The following is a 16,837-nucleotide window of genomic DNA, read 5'->3' on the forward strand; positions in this document are numbered from 1 at the left end:
TTATGGCCCATATAAAAAGGTGAACTGCCCAAAATTCCTCCGGGTCACAACTATCCAATCTCCAAAAAATCAAAGCTGCAGATCAAGAAGGCAGAGAGGATTGAACTAAAGCCTTCAAAAGCAAAAGGCGAAACTGAGTACTGGCATTACTGGTAGGTAATTTAGACATTGCCTACTTAGAAATTGGGTCTCTAGTTGGCAGAGGTGTGCACCCTGTCCAGGTAGGGACCACAATCCTAGCCAGAATAAGTCACAGCACACCCTAAATTATCCTGAGCTCACCCTCTGGTAGCTTGGCACAGAGCAGTAAGGCTTAATTTAAGAAGCTTAGGGCCTCATTATGACCCTGGCGGCCGGCGGTAAACTGGCGGTAACACCGCCAACAGGCTGGCGGTGTTCCGCCAGCTATTATGACCGTGGCACAATAGCCACGGCCATACCGCCGGCCCCTCCACTATACCACCAGGATTCTGCCTGCAGTCATAATCCCCAGGGCAGAGGTGCAAGCACAGCTGCTCTGGGGATTATGAGTCCCCGACCGTCAGCCTGGCCACGGCGGTAAACACCGCCATGGAAAGGCTGGCGGTAAGGGGGACTTGGGGTGCCCCTGGGGGCCCCTGCACTGCCCATGCACTTGGCATGGGCAGTGCAGGGGCCCCCAGGTACAGCCTGTCGCGCAATTCACTGCCCGAATTTCTGGCAGTGAAATGCACAACGGGTGCTACTGCACCCGCTGCACATCAGCATTGCCGCCAGCTCTATTACGAGCCAGCACCAATGTTGATATGACTTTTCCGCTGGGCCAGCGGACGGTAACGTTGTTACCGTCCGCTGGGCCAGGGGAAAAGTCGTAATAGTGAGCCAGAAATACCGCCAGCACTGGCAGTCTTCTGGCTCCTGCAGCCTCAGCGGTCTTTTGAAAAGACCGCTGAGGTTGTAATGAGGGTCAATGTGTGAAGTATCTGTGCAATACCTAAACAACAACACTGTGAAAACACCACAGAAAGACTCTACACCATGTTAGAAAAATAGATTATGATTTTATAAATGAAACAATACCAAAACGACAAAAATCCATCAAGTGACAGTCGATATATGAATTTTTAAAAATTAAATGCAAGCATAGCACTTATAAGCAAATAGCGCTTAAAGACTTACTTGTTCGCACTGAAATGGGACAAAGTCAAGAGTTTAAGTCGCCTGCAATGGAGCACAGGTCAGATATAGGACCCAAGCAGGGCCCAGTGAGCAAAAATACCTTAGTCCTTATTGCAGCATGAGATGCGTTGGTAATCCCCATGAAGTTGAGGTATTGCGTAGAATTTCTCCACACTACTGTGGTGATGCGTTGGGTCCAGGAGCAAATTGGTTCTGAATGCAATGCACTGGATTTCTCCATGCTGTAGAGGTGATGCGCCAGTCTTCTTCACACAGTGGCACCAATGCATTGGTTCTGGAGTGGTGGTTCAGAGTGTGATGCGCCGTTTTGGTTCCCACAACAGCAGCGTTGCATCGATCCTGCTCTCATAGCAGAGGATGCGTCGGTTCCACTGGAGCAAACCCCTAGGTCCACTTCCAAGGATACAGGACTGAGGTGGCACCACTTGGCAGGACAGACTCACAAGCAGATGAGCCAAAGGGCTAGAACAGGAGGTTTCCAAGTCTTTTGTGTCCCTGAGACTTAGGTAACAGAAGGCAAGCCAGCAAGCCATAGGAGACACTCGGGGTCAAGTGATGCAGGTCCAGTCCTTCTCACCCAGGCAGGGGAATAGCAAGCAGCAGGGCACCTCAGCAATGCAAGAGCACAGCAAGGCAAAGTTCAGCGAAGCAGCAGTCTAGTATCAGTAGCAGTTCTTCTTTCTGGCAGAGTAGTCACAGGTCCAAAGGTGTACTGAGTTGGTGGTGTCAGGAGTCAGGTACTTTTACCCAGTTGTGCCTTTGAAGTGAGGTGAAAAGCTTTGAAGTGCACAAGGTCCTTGCCCTTCCTGCCCTAGCTCCAGACTCACTACAGGGAGTTGTATAGCTCTTTGTGTGGGGACAGGCCCAGCCCTTTCAGGTGCAAGTGTCAGTTCCTCCCTCCCGTCCAACCCAGGAAGACCCATCAGGCTGATGATGGGCCATCAGGAAGTGAATAGCCCATCAGGTACACCTAAGCTCCCTTTGTGTGTGGCTGTCTGGAGGGGATGTACAAAGCCCAGGTGTCACCCATCCCAGATGAGGATTGGAGACAGGCATAATGCACAGAATGGTTTAGTTAAGGAAAATATCCACTTTCCAAAAGTGGCATTTTTAGACTTTCAACTTAAATCCGACTTCACCTTAAGTTGTGATTTTAAATTGTGAGTCCAGGGTCACCAAACTCAAAATATCTATCTTGTCCCAATTGGAAATTACAGTTATAAAATTTAATAAGGAAATCCCAATGCTAACCTATGGAAGAGCTATGCCTTGCAGTAGTGAAAAAGCAGTTTTTCATTACTGCAAGACCCAGGGCATGTTAAGTTTAAAAGCACATGTCCTATCTTTTAGGTACATTGCACCCTGCCCCCTGGGTTGTGTAGGGCCTACCTTAGGGGTGACTTATATGTATAAAAAAGGAACATTTAGGCCTGGGAAGAGGTTATCCTTCCCAGGTCAAAATGGCAGTATAAACTGCACACTCAGGCTCTGTAATGGCAGGCCTTAGGAATGGGGCTACCCATGTAGGTGGCACAATAGGTGCTGCAGGCACACAAGTAGCATTACATTTACAGGCCCCAGGCATATGTAGTGCACATTACTAGGGACGTTTTAAAAAGTTGTTTTTATTAGCATTTCCGCAATAACTATCAGGATCTCACAAAAATGAGCATGAGCTCTGTACATAATCAGCAGCAGAGACAGAAAGTCACAATTATCATAGCTCTGCCACTCTTCCATTAACCACTGGCCCAATCCACAGAACATTGGGCTGTTTCACCTACAATGACAGTTGTGGCAAGGAGGGCCAGACTACATACAAGGGATCCTGAGGTTAGTGCAATGCAGACCCCCAAAGTGTTACAACCCCCCCACCCATCCCTCTACACTGAAGCTTCACAGAAAGAGCACAGCTGGAGGACCGGACGGGCAATTTACTGGACTGTGTATATTGGGATGCAGCTAGCAACGTGTGTGGCAACTGTGATCACTCGGGCGGATGATCCATGTGGGTCCAGTAGTCGGGGGCCTGCTCAAAGTGCTCACTGTGTCATCTAATACTATTGTTAGAGTGTGGGTCATCCCTCCACAGGCGAGAAGAGCGTCTGGCAATTTGGTCATGCCTAGTGCAGCGCTTGTGGACCTCTTCAGCTCCTGCCCATTCTACAAGATTGTCCCACCATCTACTCATCAGCAGGGGTGGAGCACCTACAAAGTGTATCGCAATACACTGTTTGGCAACAATGAGACCCAGCAGTGTGTGCCTTCTGCTAAGTTCCACTGTTCTAAGGTGTGTCAGTATCTCTACCCAAAAAGTCATTTTCACCTCTCAGCCCCAGACTACATGCAAAAAATATGCGTAGTCTGCGTTACAACGTGCACAATGGAAGCATCTCTGTGGGTATATGTGGGTAACATAGTTATATTGAACTAACTTGAATCACACGTTAATCAACACCATTTTGACCCCTGCATGTATTTTCCCTCATTCCTTGGGGGTAATGTGTTCCTCACTTGCTCCCTGCCATTGTTCTTCAACCCGGAGCGACCCCAGATGTCTGATAGACATGTGTAATCAGCTGCTGGCCTCAGGCAAAGCCAGCAGACCAACCAGCATCTGCAAAGGTTCTGCAGCCTCACAAAATGACGACCAGAGCCGGCGGTGGTGGTAGCTAGTTACGCATATTGTAAGAATTGTTCTCAGCCTAGTCTGAAAATGCCAAAGTCATCCTGCACGATTATAAAGTGATTTTCCGGATACAGACCAGAGAGATTATGCAGCCACCCTGCCGCAATTTGTCAGTGGATATTATTTAAGTTAGTCATTGTGCATATAAGTGTTGTATTGTGAGTACCACATAAACAATTAGTCCATTAAGTCCTCCCAGTAGAGCCAAATGAACATAGAAGCCTTTCCATTCAACAGCAAACTATATATGAGCATTGCCCATCTTAATACATCCCTTAAACCCTCCCACAGGCAGATCGGGATTCCCACAACACAACCCTTGGCCATTAGGGCCTTGCACCTACCCCAAATGCCCTCCCATGGACCTTTCCCTTGAAACAAAACTACAAAACCAGTAAACATTAAGTGATAGTTCTAGCCTAGACATCCTGGTGCCCAACTCCCCAGACGGTCCCCACTGTGAATTAGCATTCAAGAACAGGCAAATGTACTTATCTTGTGGTTGAGTCAAAGTAGAAAGAGAGAAAAGCTGTCAACAATAAACAGCAGTAATAGTGCTAGAAGCACCCCACCAAAACCCTGCAGCCAAATGCAATTTAGGAGTTTGGCAGTCTCACCCACGTCCAGAATTACATCTGTTCACCCATCACCGGATACCACTCACAGGTCCTGAGACCTTGGGTTCCGTGGAGGGAGTCACTCAGCCCCCGTGCTGTCGCTCCGTGTGTCTGGCTCTTCTAGAAGCTGACAAAAGGAATTTTGGGTCAGCACTGTGATCTCCTCAGTTTGTAGCATGCCGTCTGGGCAGACCAGGACGTCACCCACCTCTCCTCCTTGGGAGTCAGAGAAGTTCTGAAATTTCATCTTGTTCCTTGCAGAGTGGCGCAGGCCCCATCTTTTTTGCTCTTCCAACTCTGGGGATCGACCACCTGTACCGAAGCCATGCGTGTCCAATCAGACAGTTTCATCCTGGGCTGGCTCAAAGTACTGGACTGTGCCATTGTGTGGAACCCTGAGTTTGGCAGGGTATAATAAACTGTATTTCATGTTGCATTCCCGTAGACGGTCATTTAATCATAAGGAAGTTGTTTCATAGATTTTGTAGATTTTGAACACGCCTTGTGTAGTCTGGAAAAATGAGGATTGGTTTGTCTTCATATCTTGGGGGACTGTAAGTTTGCATATGTTGAAGTATCACATCCCATCCCTATAATTAAACAGTTGATATAACAGCCCTAGGAGGAGCACCAGGGCGTTACTCTGCCACCAGCTCATGGTGTGCACGTTCAATGGAAATTACATAGGTGTTTTGTTTTCAAGGTATTTACAATCCAGTCTTCCAAAAACAATTCAGCGGAAGGGCATTTGACGCATTCTGGAAATCCAACAAGGTGGATGTTTTTGCGCTGTGAGCGGTCCTCCATGTCCTCGAGCCTGTCCTCCATATGTCAAGCGCTGCACTTGACTTTATTTGGGACTTATAAGTAAATTATATACGCTATTGGGTATGAGCCAATGTTACCATGTTTTAGGGAGAGCATATGCACTTTAGTACTGGTTAGTCGTGGTGGTAAAGTGCTCAGAGCCCTAAAGCCAGCAAAAACAAGTTCAGAAAGAAGGAGCGGTAGGCAAAAAGTTAGGGGGAAGACCACCATTAGGTTTTCAGGACCAACACTAGCCGTCAGGACTTACACTACTCATCTCACTTTCTTGTATATATCATAACTCATGAGAGCCCTAAAAAGCTGAGTTTGCAGCTTCGGAACCGCACCAATAAAAGAGGCAGAAATGTCAAAATAAAATGCATCTCCCAGTGAATTTTTAATGATGACAGTTCAATTCAACATACAGGCTTTGAGACAGCAGACAAGACACCAAAGCCCAATAATTAACAATCCTCAGAAACAAAACCCAGCATGATGCGTGTCATGAAAGTAGAGAGAGCTTCCACAGAAGCAGCCTGGCAAATCTTACCCAAGCAGACATGCTAAGCCTCATCCAAGAAGCCACTATGTGCTTTGTTGAATGGCGTTGAATCTGAGTAGGCACGACCCAGTGTGAAACTTTGGAGGCCAAGGACCTCACCCAATAAAGTTCTAGTTGAAGGGTGCAAGTCATGATGACTGGAGACAAATGTAGCAAAAACTGTCCATGTGGGGAAACAAAGACAATCTCTTCAGGGAGATAGGATCTGGGTAAAACAAAGGGAGTATAACATCAAAATTCCTATGAAACGTCAAAACAACATTTAGGCCCTCATTATGAACATGGCAGTCCAGACCGCCTTGCCGGCAGTGGCTGAAATTACCACCACCGACATGGTCGTCTGGACCGCCATATTCCGAACACAGGGAGACTGCCACAGGTGCCCCTCCACCACCGCAAGGCTACCGCCGCCAGGCAACTTGATGATGGCAGAGTTCTCTATCCGACAGGGCAGCATTGCAAGCAGCGCTGCCCTCTGGATAAAGATCTTGTGTTCCTCCAGCCTTTCCCAGGCATGTTCATAATGACCCCCTAAGTTAAACCCAGGAACTAACCACAGAATCATCTGGTTTGGTGAAACCAAGAGATAGGGAACTTTGGACTCTAGGGACCCCAACTCACCAAGCTACCAGGCAGAGGTCATAACCGCCAGAGAAATGTTTTTAGGGACAAGAGCTTCAGAGACACCTAACAAAAGGCTCAAAAGGAGCAGACTGAAGTATGCACAGAAACAGAGGCAGGGTGGAAGGAGGAGTCCACACAAATTAGAGGTCAAGCCAAAAAGAACCCCCTTGATAAGCTGACAGTAAAGTAGTCATTAGACTGAAGCAGTTGCCAGGGTTCCCTATTGGTCCAGATGGCTTCAGAGTGGCAGAAGGCAAACTCCAGAAAAAGCCATTTTCAACACTAGAATTGGAGCATAGCAGTCCTCTCAGAATACGATTTTTTAAAAGAAGACCAGTGATGTTTGTGTGCTTTCTAAGTGAACAGGCACCTGGAAACCTGAACTGCGGAAACAATCCCCTCTGAAGCCCCATGTGCCCCATTCCTGGGGTAGTTAACCACTTCAAGAGACAATAATAAGAGAGAAAGAGATCTGAGAGGTGATGGTGACACAGGTACAATCTACTCTAAAGATGAGGCCATCGTACAGAAAACAGCACACTATGCCTTCCAATGACAAATAGGGACTTCCATAACATTCTCCTGGTGCACCCTCAAGCCAAGAGCCTGGGAGTGTCTGGAACCAGCAAGCAAGAGGCCCTCTGATGAGGGGCAAGACAATATACCCAATCTCATAGCCCTTACCAAGTGAAAATTGGACCAGGACACTGAAAGCAAGACATTTTCTATGTTCTAAACCAAGTCTGCCATCTATGTGCCATCTATGTGCCAAACCTGCAAGAACACAGCAGAAAGACTGGAGTCCTAGAAGGAGGGAAAAACCCATCTCAAATAGTTCACCTTTGATTTACCACTCTTCTGAAGTACATAGCAAATACTCTTCTGACCAGAGGGCCATCCAAATTACCAACACTGCTTCCTACTTGCACAGGTTGCACCCTTATAGGCTTACATATGGCTTGGTGGAAGTGTTGTTTGCTGTTAGAGCTGTCGTCCTGCTTTTGATTGACTCCACAAATGTCTGAAGAGCTAGAATTACAGTAAATGACACCCTCCAGTTGGGGCTGCAGATAGAGTCCAGATTCCCATACCAACCATAACCTGAGGTATCTGTGATCAATACTGTTTGACAAAAAGAGGGAAATCCCCTCCAGAGATGAATAGGAACCATCCATGGATGTAGCTCCTGGACAATGTCCTCCAATATAGGAATCCTGCTGTCATATTGATAGCATCTGTTACAGACCAACTGAGGATGTGCCTCAACACAGAGCTCAATTGCTCCTATGCCCCTAGCACCACAAATGCAGTGGATGCCTGCAGAGAGGCAAAAAGGGCAGTCACATAAGGAATATAAAACCCTTCTAACAAAGAAGCCTAGATCCCTCCCAAAATAGACCACAGCTCCCTCGTACCCGAATCACTTTAGGATAATGCCTACAGCCTAGTGAAAAAAGACAGCAGAGGCAAATAATTGCACTCAGAACAGTTCAAAAGCAATCCTCACATCTGTTGCGAACCTTAGACCAATGAACAAAATATCCTGGGTGGGCTCCACCTGGGAATTGGAAAAATTGATCAACGATCCCAGAAACCCCAGCAAGTGAAGCACAGCCTCCACATACACAAAAGTCTTGGCCCTGGAAGATGAATAGATCAACCTTTTATCAAGATACGAGTGAAAACCAGTCCCCATGTCATTCAGAATGGCCACAATCAGAGTAAACACCTTAGAAACCCCCTTAGAACAGACATCAAGCTGAAGTGAAGAGCATTAAATTGGAAGTGTGAGAAAAAGACTGTAAACTTCAGGAATTACAGATGAGAAGGCCAGACAGGAATGTGGAGATCATTTTCCTACATGTCCAATGCCACCATAAAGATCCCCTGACTGAATAAGAGGAATTATGCTCTGTGGAGTCTCTACTTTGAATAAAATCATCTGGACATATAAGTGTACACCATTCAAACTGACGATGAGCTGCAAAGCACCCATTTCCTTTGGAACAAGGAAATTGTGAGGGGAAAACTCCTGATCCCACTCCTCTGGATGAGCAAGGGAGATCGTCGTCCTGTCCCACAAGGATTGAACTCATGTATTTCCACAGCCCATGGTGACGGGGTCTGGAATATTGTAAAAGAGAAAAAGATTCTATCCTGTACCCTTCTCCGAAAATCCCCACCACCCAAGTATCTAAGACCTGGTTTGCCGTCCTATTGATGAGAGCATGGATCTTCACCATGTAGGACCAACTACTGGAAGATTGAAATAGTCAGGAGTGAAGAAAATTACCCATTTCTTGCTCATGGAGTAACTGGCACCAAGCCAGCCCTCCTGGAAGAATATCTGGAAGACTCTGAGCCCTTGTAAAGGGCAGTTAGGTATTTACGGCTCCTAAATGAATTGTGTAGGAGGTCATACAGGTTCCAGCCAAACAGATTAAAAGCACTGCTGACTTCTGATGACCCCTTACCTTCCAGTAATAAGTCCAAATCTGGCATCAACCCCCTGCAACAGCATTAGGAGCAATGGCAGTAGCAAAAAGGATATCAAAGAAAGCATCAGCCAAGGACTGTGTCTGTAGTTCCATCTTGGTGAGAAGCAAAACACAATCATCACCTGCTAACATCTCTGAGAAGAGAGACTAGAAGTTTTGGATTAAACTTTGAGGCATCCAGCCAGGTTGAAGCCAGAGTGAGCCCTACAAAGTGCCACATCTTGTCAAATTGATCTGCAGATGAAGAATGCTCCAGCGCCCGGTGTGGGTATTTGTCAAATTGGAATGCATGGGATCCAGCAGAACAGCCTGTGGAAAATCCAAATCATCAACTGGATACATCTTGTCAGGGAAATGGGGAATGCTGGTCTTCAACATGAATATGGGAGTAGTGGGAGTAGGGCATACAACTGCATGTGTTAAGAAGAACTGATGCTGGGAACATCCACAGGATTAACTGAAAATCCCTGGCATTTATGTAGCCTTGTGAAAGGGCCAACTTGTCCTTGACAACTAACCAAACCCTGACATTAGATAAGATACTGGCATTTGAGTCCTCCTTATGCTCCAGGGATGTACAGGAAGAGATAGTAGAACTCAAAGAGACGTGTCTCTCAGACTATCCTTAGCTACCCAGCTACCAAATCCAAACAATGTTCCCACCGTTAGAGCATAAAGACAGGCTTCTGAAAGCCCAATAGCATCTGAGGAACCTCAATGGAGCACACGTTCAAGAGTTGAGAAACAAAAGTCACAAACTACACAGAAAATTGCACACAGCTCAGTTAAACACTTCCCTGAGTGCAATGCCATGTAGGTCTGGAGCTACCTCTCATTATCAGCTCAAGGATGTCAGAGACGTGTCGAGCTCAATGCAGCAGAATGACAGCTGCACCAGAGCCTCAACATGCATAGGAGCCCATACATTATAGTTGCCATCACTAAGATGCATAGCATCAGCAACAAACACCACTGTGAGCCAGGACCTGGCCCAAGAAAAAACAGCAACATACATGTTAGACCTGTAAGCCTTAGGATGGCCTTCCCCCAACCTTTTTCCCTTCCTTCATCCAGTTTTGCTGGAATTTGTTTTTGTTGGCTATAGGACTCTGTGCCTGTTACCACTGCATACCAGTGCTAATGTGCTTGTGCTCTCTCACCTATACATGGTAAAGTTGGCTTACACCCAATTGGCACATTTAATTCTCATTTAAGTCCCTGGTAAGTGGTACTATGTGTCCCCAGGGCTCATAAATTAAATACTACTAGTCGGCCTACAGCATTTATTGTGTCATCCACTTACCTAGCTCTTTAAAACATGTTTTAGGCCTGCCATTGCAGCCTAGGTGCACTTTTAAACTGACAAATCAACTTGCCAAAATAACTCATTTGTCAGGCAAAAAAACTTCCTTTTGAAAACATATGTCATCCCTAAGGTAGACCCCAAACAACCCTTAGGGAGGACGCAGTGAATTAGAAAGTTGACATACTTTTAAGCTTTACATGTCCTGATAGAGGAAAACTCTTAATTTTGTTTTTCACTACGGGAAGGCCTACCTCGCCCCTAGAATAACATTGGGTTACCTTATTACAATTATTAAGTGACAACTTTTGGTTGGGAACTGCTACAAATGTCTTGTTTGGTCTCTAAGGAATTGCAATTTAAATGGTAAAGACAGATTTTAAGTCACAATTCTGAAAATGCAACTTTAAGAAAGTTGGCATTTTCTTATCTTAACCATTTGGTGCCTGAAGCCTATGTCTTAGGTCACATGAAATGGTGTAGTTGACAGTTGGTCTTTGTGTATTCCACCCAGACAGTGTCACAAAAGGGGACTGGGTGTTGGCAGGATGGGCTTTCCTGCCAGGATGGTAGGAGTAGAGCTGTGCATAATCTGATTAACACTTCAGATAAGCTGCCTTAGCACACACGCAAAGGACTTCACACTAGCCTTCTGGGACGACAGACATCCCAGGACTAGGGCAGGGAGGCAGGAAATTCCAGAACCATCAGTGGAAGTAACCTCAAGATGTTTCTTCAATTTCAAAGCGGGCACCTATAAAAATAGGACCCTCAGACTCACCCTTCAGAATACTCCTTGACCTGTGGATACTATGGAAGCAGGACTGCCCTGCTGCCAGAGTAATGTCCTGCTGCTTGAGGCCTGCCCTGCTCTCGGAGAGGGAAGACTGAACCTGCCCTCTTCATCCCAGGGAGAGTAACTCCAAGGGGCAGGTGGCTGATCTGCTCTTCAGAGCTTCAGTGAGAGACCGCATAACAAGTTCCAGAGTCCTCTTCATGCTGCAGCGATAACCATCTGAGATGCACATCCTGCTCTTTGTGCTACAGCAACAACCATCTGCAACACTCTCCTTGCAGCCCCCTCCACTACAAACCGGGCTCTTTGCACCTGACTTTGAGAAGTTAACTATTTCAACAGGACTAACCTAGTGTCTGTATCTGGCCGATGCTCCATTGCAACCAGCCTGAACATGTGAATTTCCCCCGATTTAGCACAACAAGATAACTGTGAGTGGCACCTTTGGACACTATACTTACCTAAATCTTTTAAATTGCATATTTTCGGTTCTACTGATTGAATTTTTGTTGTTTGGTCTCATTTTGTTTATTAAAATGTACTCAATTTTTTAAATTGGTGTAGGAATTTTCCTGTGTTGTGTTTTCACTTTATTACTGTTGGTGTGTTGCATAAATACTTTACACATTGTCTCAAAGGTAAAGCCTGACTGCTTTGTGCCGAGGTACCAGAGTGTTAAAAACATAAAAATTTAGTGACTTTTGTGGTTCACTCTGACAGGGTTTGTGGATGTTGCTTGAGCAGTGTTTCACCTCCCTCAATCATTAACCAATTTCTCACAATATATTTCTGTCCACAGTCCTAGTATGGATGAGGACAAGGAGGGGAAAAGAGGATGTAATGGTTTACACTATAATTTTAAACTATATATTGATAAAAAATGTGCATTTATAATGTGTAACGTGGGCATTTCAATGAGAAAGGCATAGTTTCAGAGAACAGTACAAATATTTATAACTAAAGTATAGTAATGGAGATTGCATGTAGCTGTGCTTGATGGTACAAGCAGTCAACAATGAAAAGGTACAATCTATAGATAATCTAACAGAGTTTTTCACACAATAGTGGTAAAACCGGGACACAAATTCAGCCACACAACAACCCATTGTCTTGGTTTTCCTCTGAGTTTTTTATGCCTAATCTAACCCCTTTTTTTAATCTTGCCAATAGCTATACAGAGTGGAAAAAATGGCAGTAACTAGGTTAATTTAGGCCTGGGCATCTGGAAAGTAGAGCAAAGTATGGTGAAGTTGTCCACCTTCATCCAAGGTGACGTTTAGGGTGTTTGGTCCTCCACAAGTGACTACTCCTGTCTGTTGACATCCCGCTCAGACAGGACACCATTTGAAGGGCCTACAGGAGGCTGTAGCCTCTTATGTCTTTATAGATCACCGGGTGTTGACTGAAGCCATCTTGTAGTGGAGGACACAAATTTTGAGGACTAGTTGAAGGAATTATCTAAATAGATGGTCTGAGATTCAGTAGTAAAGCACTACAGAGTGACATAAATAGACTGCACAGCAAATCAGTGTGAATGGTATTGTTCCTAATTAGGGAGAACACTAGGAATGCCAGTCCAGGGAGAGAGTTTTAACATTTATCCTTTTTGCAAGAGGTCCAAGAGTATGAATATCAAGGCGCTGTTGATGTAGTTTATGTGGTCTCACTACAGAGCACTTCTGTCTCACCTGGTGCTACAGAGTGCCTGTATGAACCCTGCATTATTTATGTAAGAATGACGCAGTTTGAGTGGTGTCATTTGCTGCTATGTCTGTGGCATGTGATGTAAGAATCTCAAGGTGCCTTGAATGGAATTCATTTGGTCTCACTAGAGGATACATCTGCATCTCCTGGTGGTCTCAAGGCACCTGTGTGGAGCCTGTTTTGCCTATGTAACAATGAGTCAGTGCAAGTGATGTTATTTGCTGCTATGCCTCTGGAGTGCATTTAGTGAAAGAAGGTTTCTATATCCCAACCTGGTCTCTGATGGGCCAGAATAAATTAAGCCACCTGAGGTAGCTTAGCATTTGGTTCAATAGCATGCTCGTCAATCCATATTATATCTTCTTGAGTGACTGTGACCTCAGTCACATCTCGAGAAAAACATTGAGAACGTTTTTAATCAGTTCTGTCTGAGAGCCAGTATAGGTCTAGTTGACCTTTAGGAAGACAGAAAGATGGCCTGGCTGTTCTTTCTTGTCACAAAATGTAGAGTCTTGAGTTGGACCTGCAGAGGTGTGCATGTTTACATCTCCTTGGTTTGGGTCAGGAAAGCAGTCCAGAATCTGAATATTGAACACATGCCCCTGCCAAGTCAGCCTTCTGGGTCCATTGACTCAAACTAAACTGACTGTGTTAGCACTGAATTATTCCCTCAAAGCTATTTAAACTAAAGTATTATTCTCAAGCGCTCAGTTTCCAGATTGAGAGCTATGTGTGAGTACTTAAGAGCAATGACCACGGAATAGAGTTAATCCTAGCTAAACCAAATTTTCACAGGTCAAGATTCAAAGTCAAAACCAGGGACATTTACTTAATTTTAGAATCATTACAGAAAGCAAAAATATTTCAAACTAAAATGTCAATAAATTCTCAACATTTCTAAAATGATGGGAATTACTTTAGAGCTTAGTTTGGATGCTACTTAAATAGCCAAACACAGATATGGAATAGCAGAAGACAAAATAATGCATTAGCAAGAGATCTGACAATGTCTGCCTCTGAAGAGAACAAGGAAGAGTCCCTAAATTCTCTAAGTATGACATCAAAAAGCAGACCAAAGCGGAAACTGTTCTTTCAAATAAACGAAAAAGCTTCTTTGTAAAATATTCTGAGTACATAATTAGATAACCTAGAGACTGCTCAGTATTACATCAAAGGAAAATCTGACAAACATCCCAAAAACAGCATGTTACATATTTTTTCAAACAGGAAAACCACACAGTTGAAATGGTGAGAAATAAATGATACATCAAAATTTCCAATGGTAAAACAGAAAACACATCATAGGGAAAATAACCTTTTCTCTAGTACTAATAAATAACTCTGTATTATGCCACAAGTAGAAAACACAGGCAGATTCAAATTATAGGCAGAAAAGTGGCCTTGTAAAGATACAGTCAAGCTCTTCCTCCTGTTCCTCCAGGACATCAACAACATGAAGAAGAATACATTTTAAAGATAAATCAAAAACATGTCCACTTGTATTAAGGGTATTTTATAAAATGCTTAAGGGCACTTTTTTAACTTGAGCTGCACAGACAGAGAAATGAGGAACTATGTGCATTTTACAATGTGCAAAGCACAACAAATGGAAATGAATTTGAGAACTAGCTATTTCAACTCAAAACGCGTCGTTATGTTAAATACTGTTCCATTATTTACAACCTATTCATGTTAACTAAACACTCTTTGTCATTTCTGAATTCACTTTGACACAAGCAATCAAGTAGCCAATGAAAAATGCTACATAATGGTGAGCAGACAAGCCACCACTAAGGAACTCTCAATAAAGCACTTTTAGCAAAGTCTTAGAAATAGACTGATTTCTCTTAAGAATGAAGTCATCCAATGTCAAGAGATATTATGGCCCATAGTTAAAAAAAGTGGTGCTTCAGCTTTTTCTGTGCTCCGTTACCGCCACTTAACGACACCATGGATGCACCATATTTATAATACGGCGTACCATGGTGGTCGTTAGCACAATAGTGTCCAAATTGTTGATGCTATTGTGGCACTTTGCTACACTACCTAGTGTAGCAAAGTGCAAGGAGGCCCATAGGTTTCTATGGGAGCGTCATTCTAACGCCTGGTTTGAGCCGGCATTATAGATGATGCCAAAAATGCACAGTGAAATCTGTTAAATTCCACTGCACTATCTTTGCGGGCCTCCTAGCACCAGAATGCCCCCTTGCATACATTATGCCTGGAACAGGCATAATGTGGTGCAGGCTTTTACAGAGTGATGCAATGCATGCATTGCGCCACTTTGTAAACATGGCACGAGAAAAAAACCACTTTAGTGCCACCTTAGCGTTAAAAAAATGAGGCTATGGTTGCACTAAGGTGGTGCTAGGGGCTCTTAAATATGCCCCTATATGTTTTGTGACGATTGATTGGAATGTTGTGGCTACTAAGTCCTATGACAGGTCTATCATCTGCAGTATGCTTGACCCCTATCTAAACTTGGTAGGACATCATCCGAACTACAAAGAAGGGAATTGCCAGTGAATTATCCAGTATGTCACATGATTTTAGATAGGTCTGCATTCATGCAAAACCTGTTTAAAACTGGTTCTCAATCAGGTGGTCAACTAGAGATTGGCCACTGGTTGGTCATGCATGTCAAACGACTAGAGACAGTGATAGGGAGCTGAATTGGAAAGAATTGTGAAGGAGTTGTACATGCAGCACAAATGCAGTCCAGAATGTCTGCACTATGCAGACCTGATGAAAAGGGGTGAAGCCATGTTCCAGGCATGGAACGGACATTTTCAAAGCTTGCATTGATTTAAACTGTTTCCATGCATTGGATTTAAAGGGACAGTGAACATATATTTGCCTTTTTACGCGTGTGATCAGCTGGACCTTTATCCATGAAGGCTAAATGGATATGGAAGGTGCAGAATGTTAGGATCCTATTTAGAATTGGGCGGATGGGTTACACCATCACAACTGTGAGAGATATCCTGTCTGCCATATTACAAGTGCCACTGGATGTATTTTATCAATAAGTATGTTTGAGATGCTGCGGCAGAGGGACAAAGATGGATGTGCATGAGTGCAGATACCTGTCAGTTAAACATGTCCATTCTCCAAGTTAAAAAACCCTAGACTTCCATTTTCCACAAAGGCAATGCAATCATCACAGAATTCCTTTTATAATTCCATTTAAAACATGCACTGAAACCAGTTGCAAGTTCCAGGTCTGGAAGAACTGAAAAGCACTAAAAATGTAAAATACTTCCAACAGTTAGGAACTGGAAGTTCATATTTTTAACTTTTTAAGCTTTTAAGAACAACAATTTGTTTTCTCAAAAACAGGAAAATCAGGGTCCCATTTGACTCTGCTACTCTTTTAAATGCCTCAGCTACATGGAGGTCCAACAGAGAAGACTAAGCAGGTAAGCTGGAATGTCCAAATGGGAAATTTGTTTTCTGGTTTTAATGCCCATTTTACGAAAATGTGATTCTTAAAGGTGCTAAGTAAAGATACTACTGCCTTTAAAATACTGTAATTTGAAGACTTAGGGCCTGATTTAGAGTTTGGCGGATGGGTCACTATGTCACAAATGTGACGGATATCCTGTCGGCCGCATAACGGTTTCCACAGGCTGTAATGGAATTGTACTAAAGTGGACGGGATATTCGTCATGTTTGTGACAGAGTAACCCGCTCCGCCAAACTCTAGATGAGTCTCTTAGTTTAAGCTCACATAAAGGATGACAAAAAGGATAGAGTACCAAAGGAAAAAAGGCATTAGAAAAGCAAAGTATTAGTCCACGATCCGTGGAACTGAAATACACTTCTTATTAGGTGTATGTGAGCCAATGCCTGGAGTGGGCTGACCCACTGTCCCACACTGTGCCTTTGGTGGAAAGTGAAAATGATTCACAGTTGAACAGACAAATGGATTAGGATTACTGACCGAAAACCCCTCTATGAATGTATTATGTTGCCATTTTTACACATGAATCGCCTCAACTCTAACTAGGGTGATTGGGTCACACAATGATTAATTGACAGTGCTCACCTCCCCAGAA

The sequence above is a fragment of the Pleurodeles waltl genome, chromosome 8, assembly GCF_031143425.1.
Source record: "Pleurodeles waltl isolate 20211129_DDA chromosome 8, aPleWal1.hap1.20221129, whole genome shotgun sequence".
Lineage (NCBI taxonomy): Eukaryota > Metazoa > Chordata > Amphibia > Caudata > Salamandridae > Pleurodeles > Pleurodeles waltl.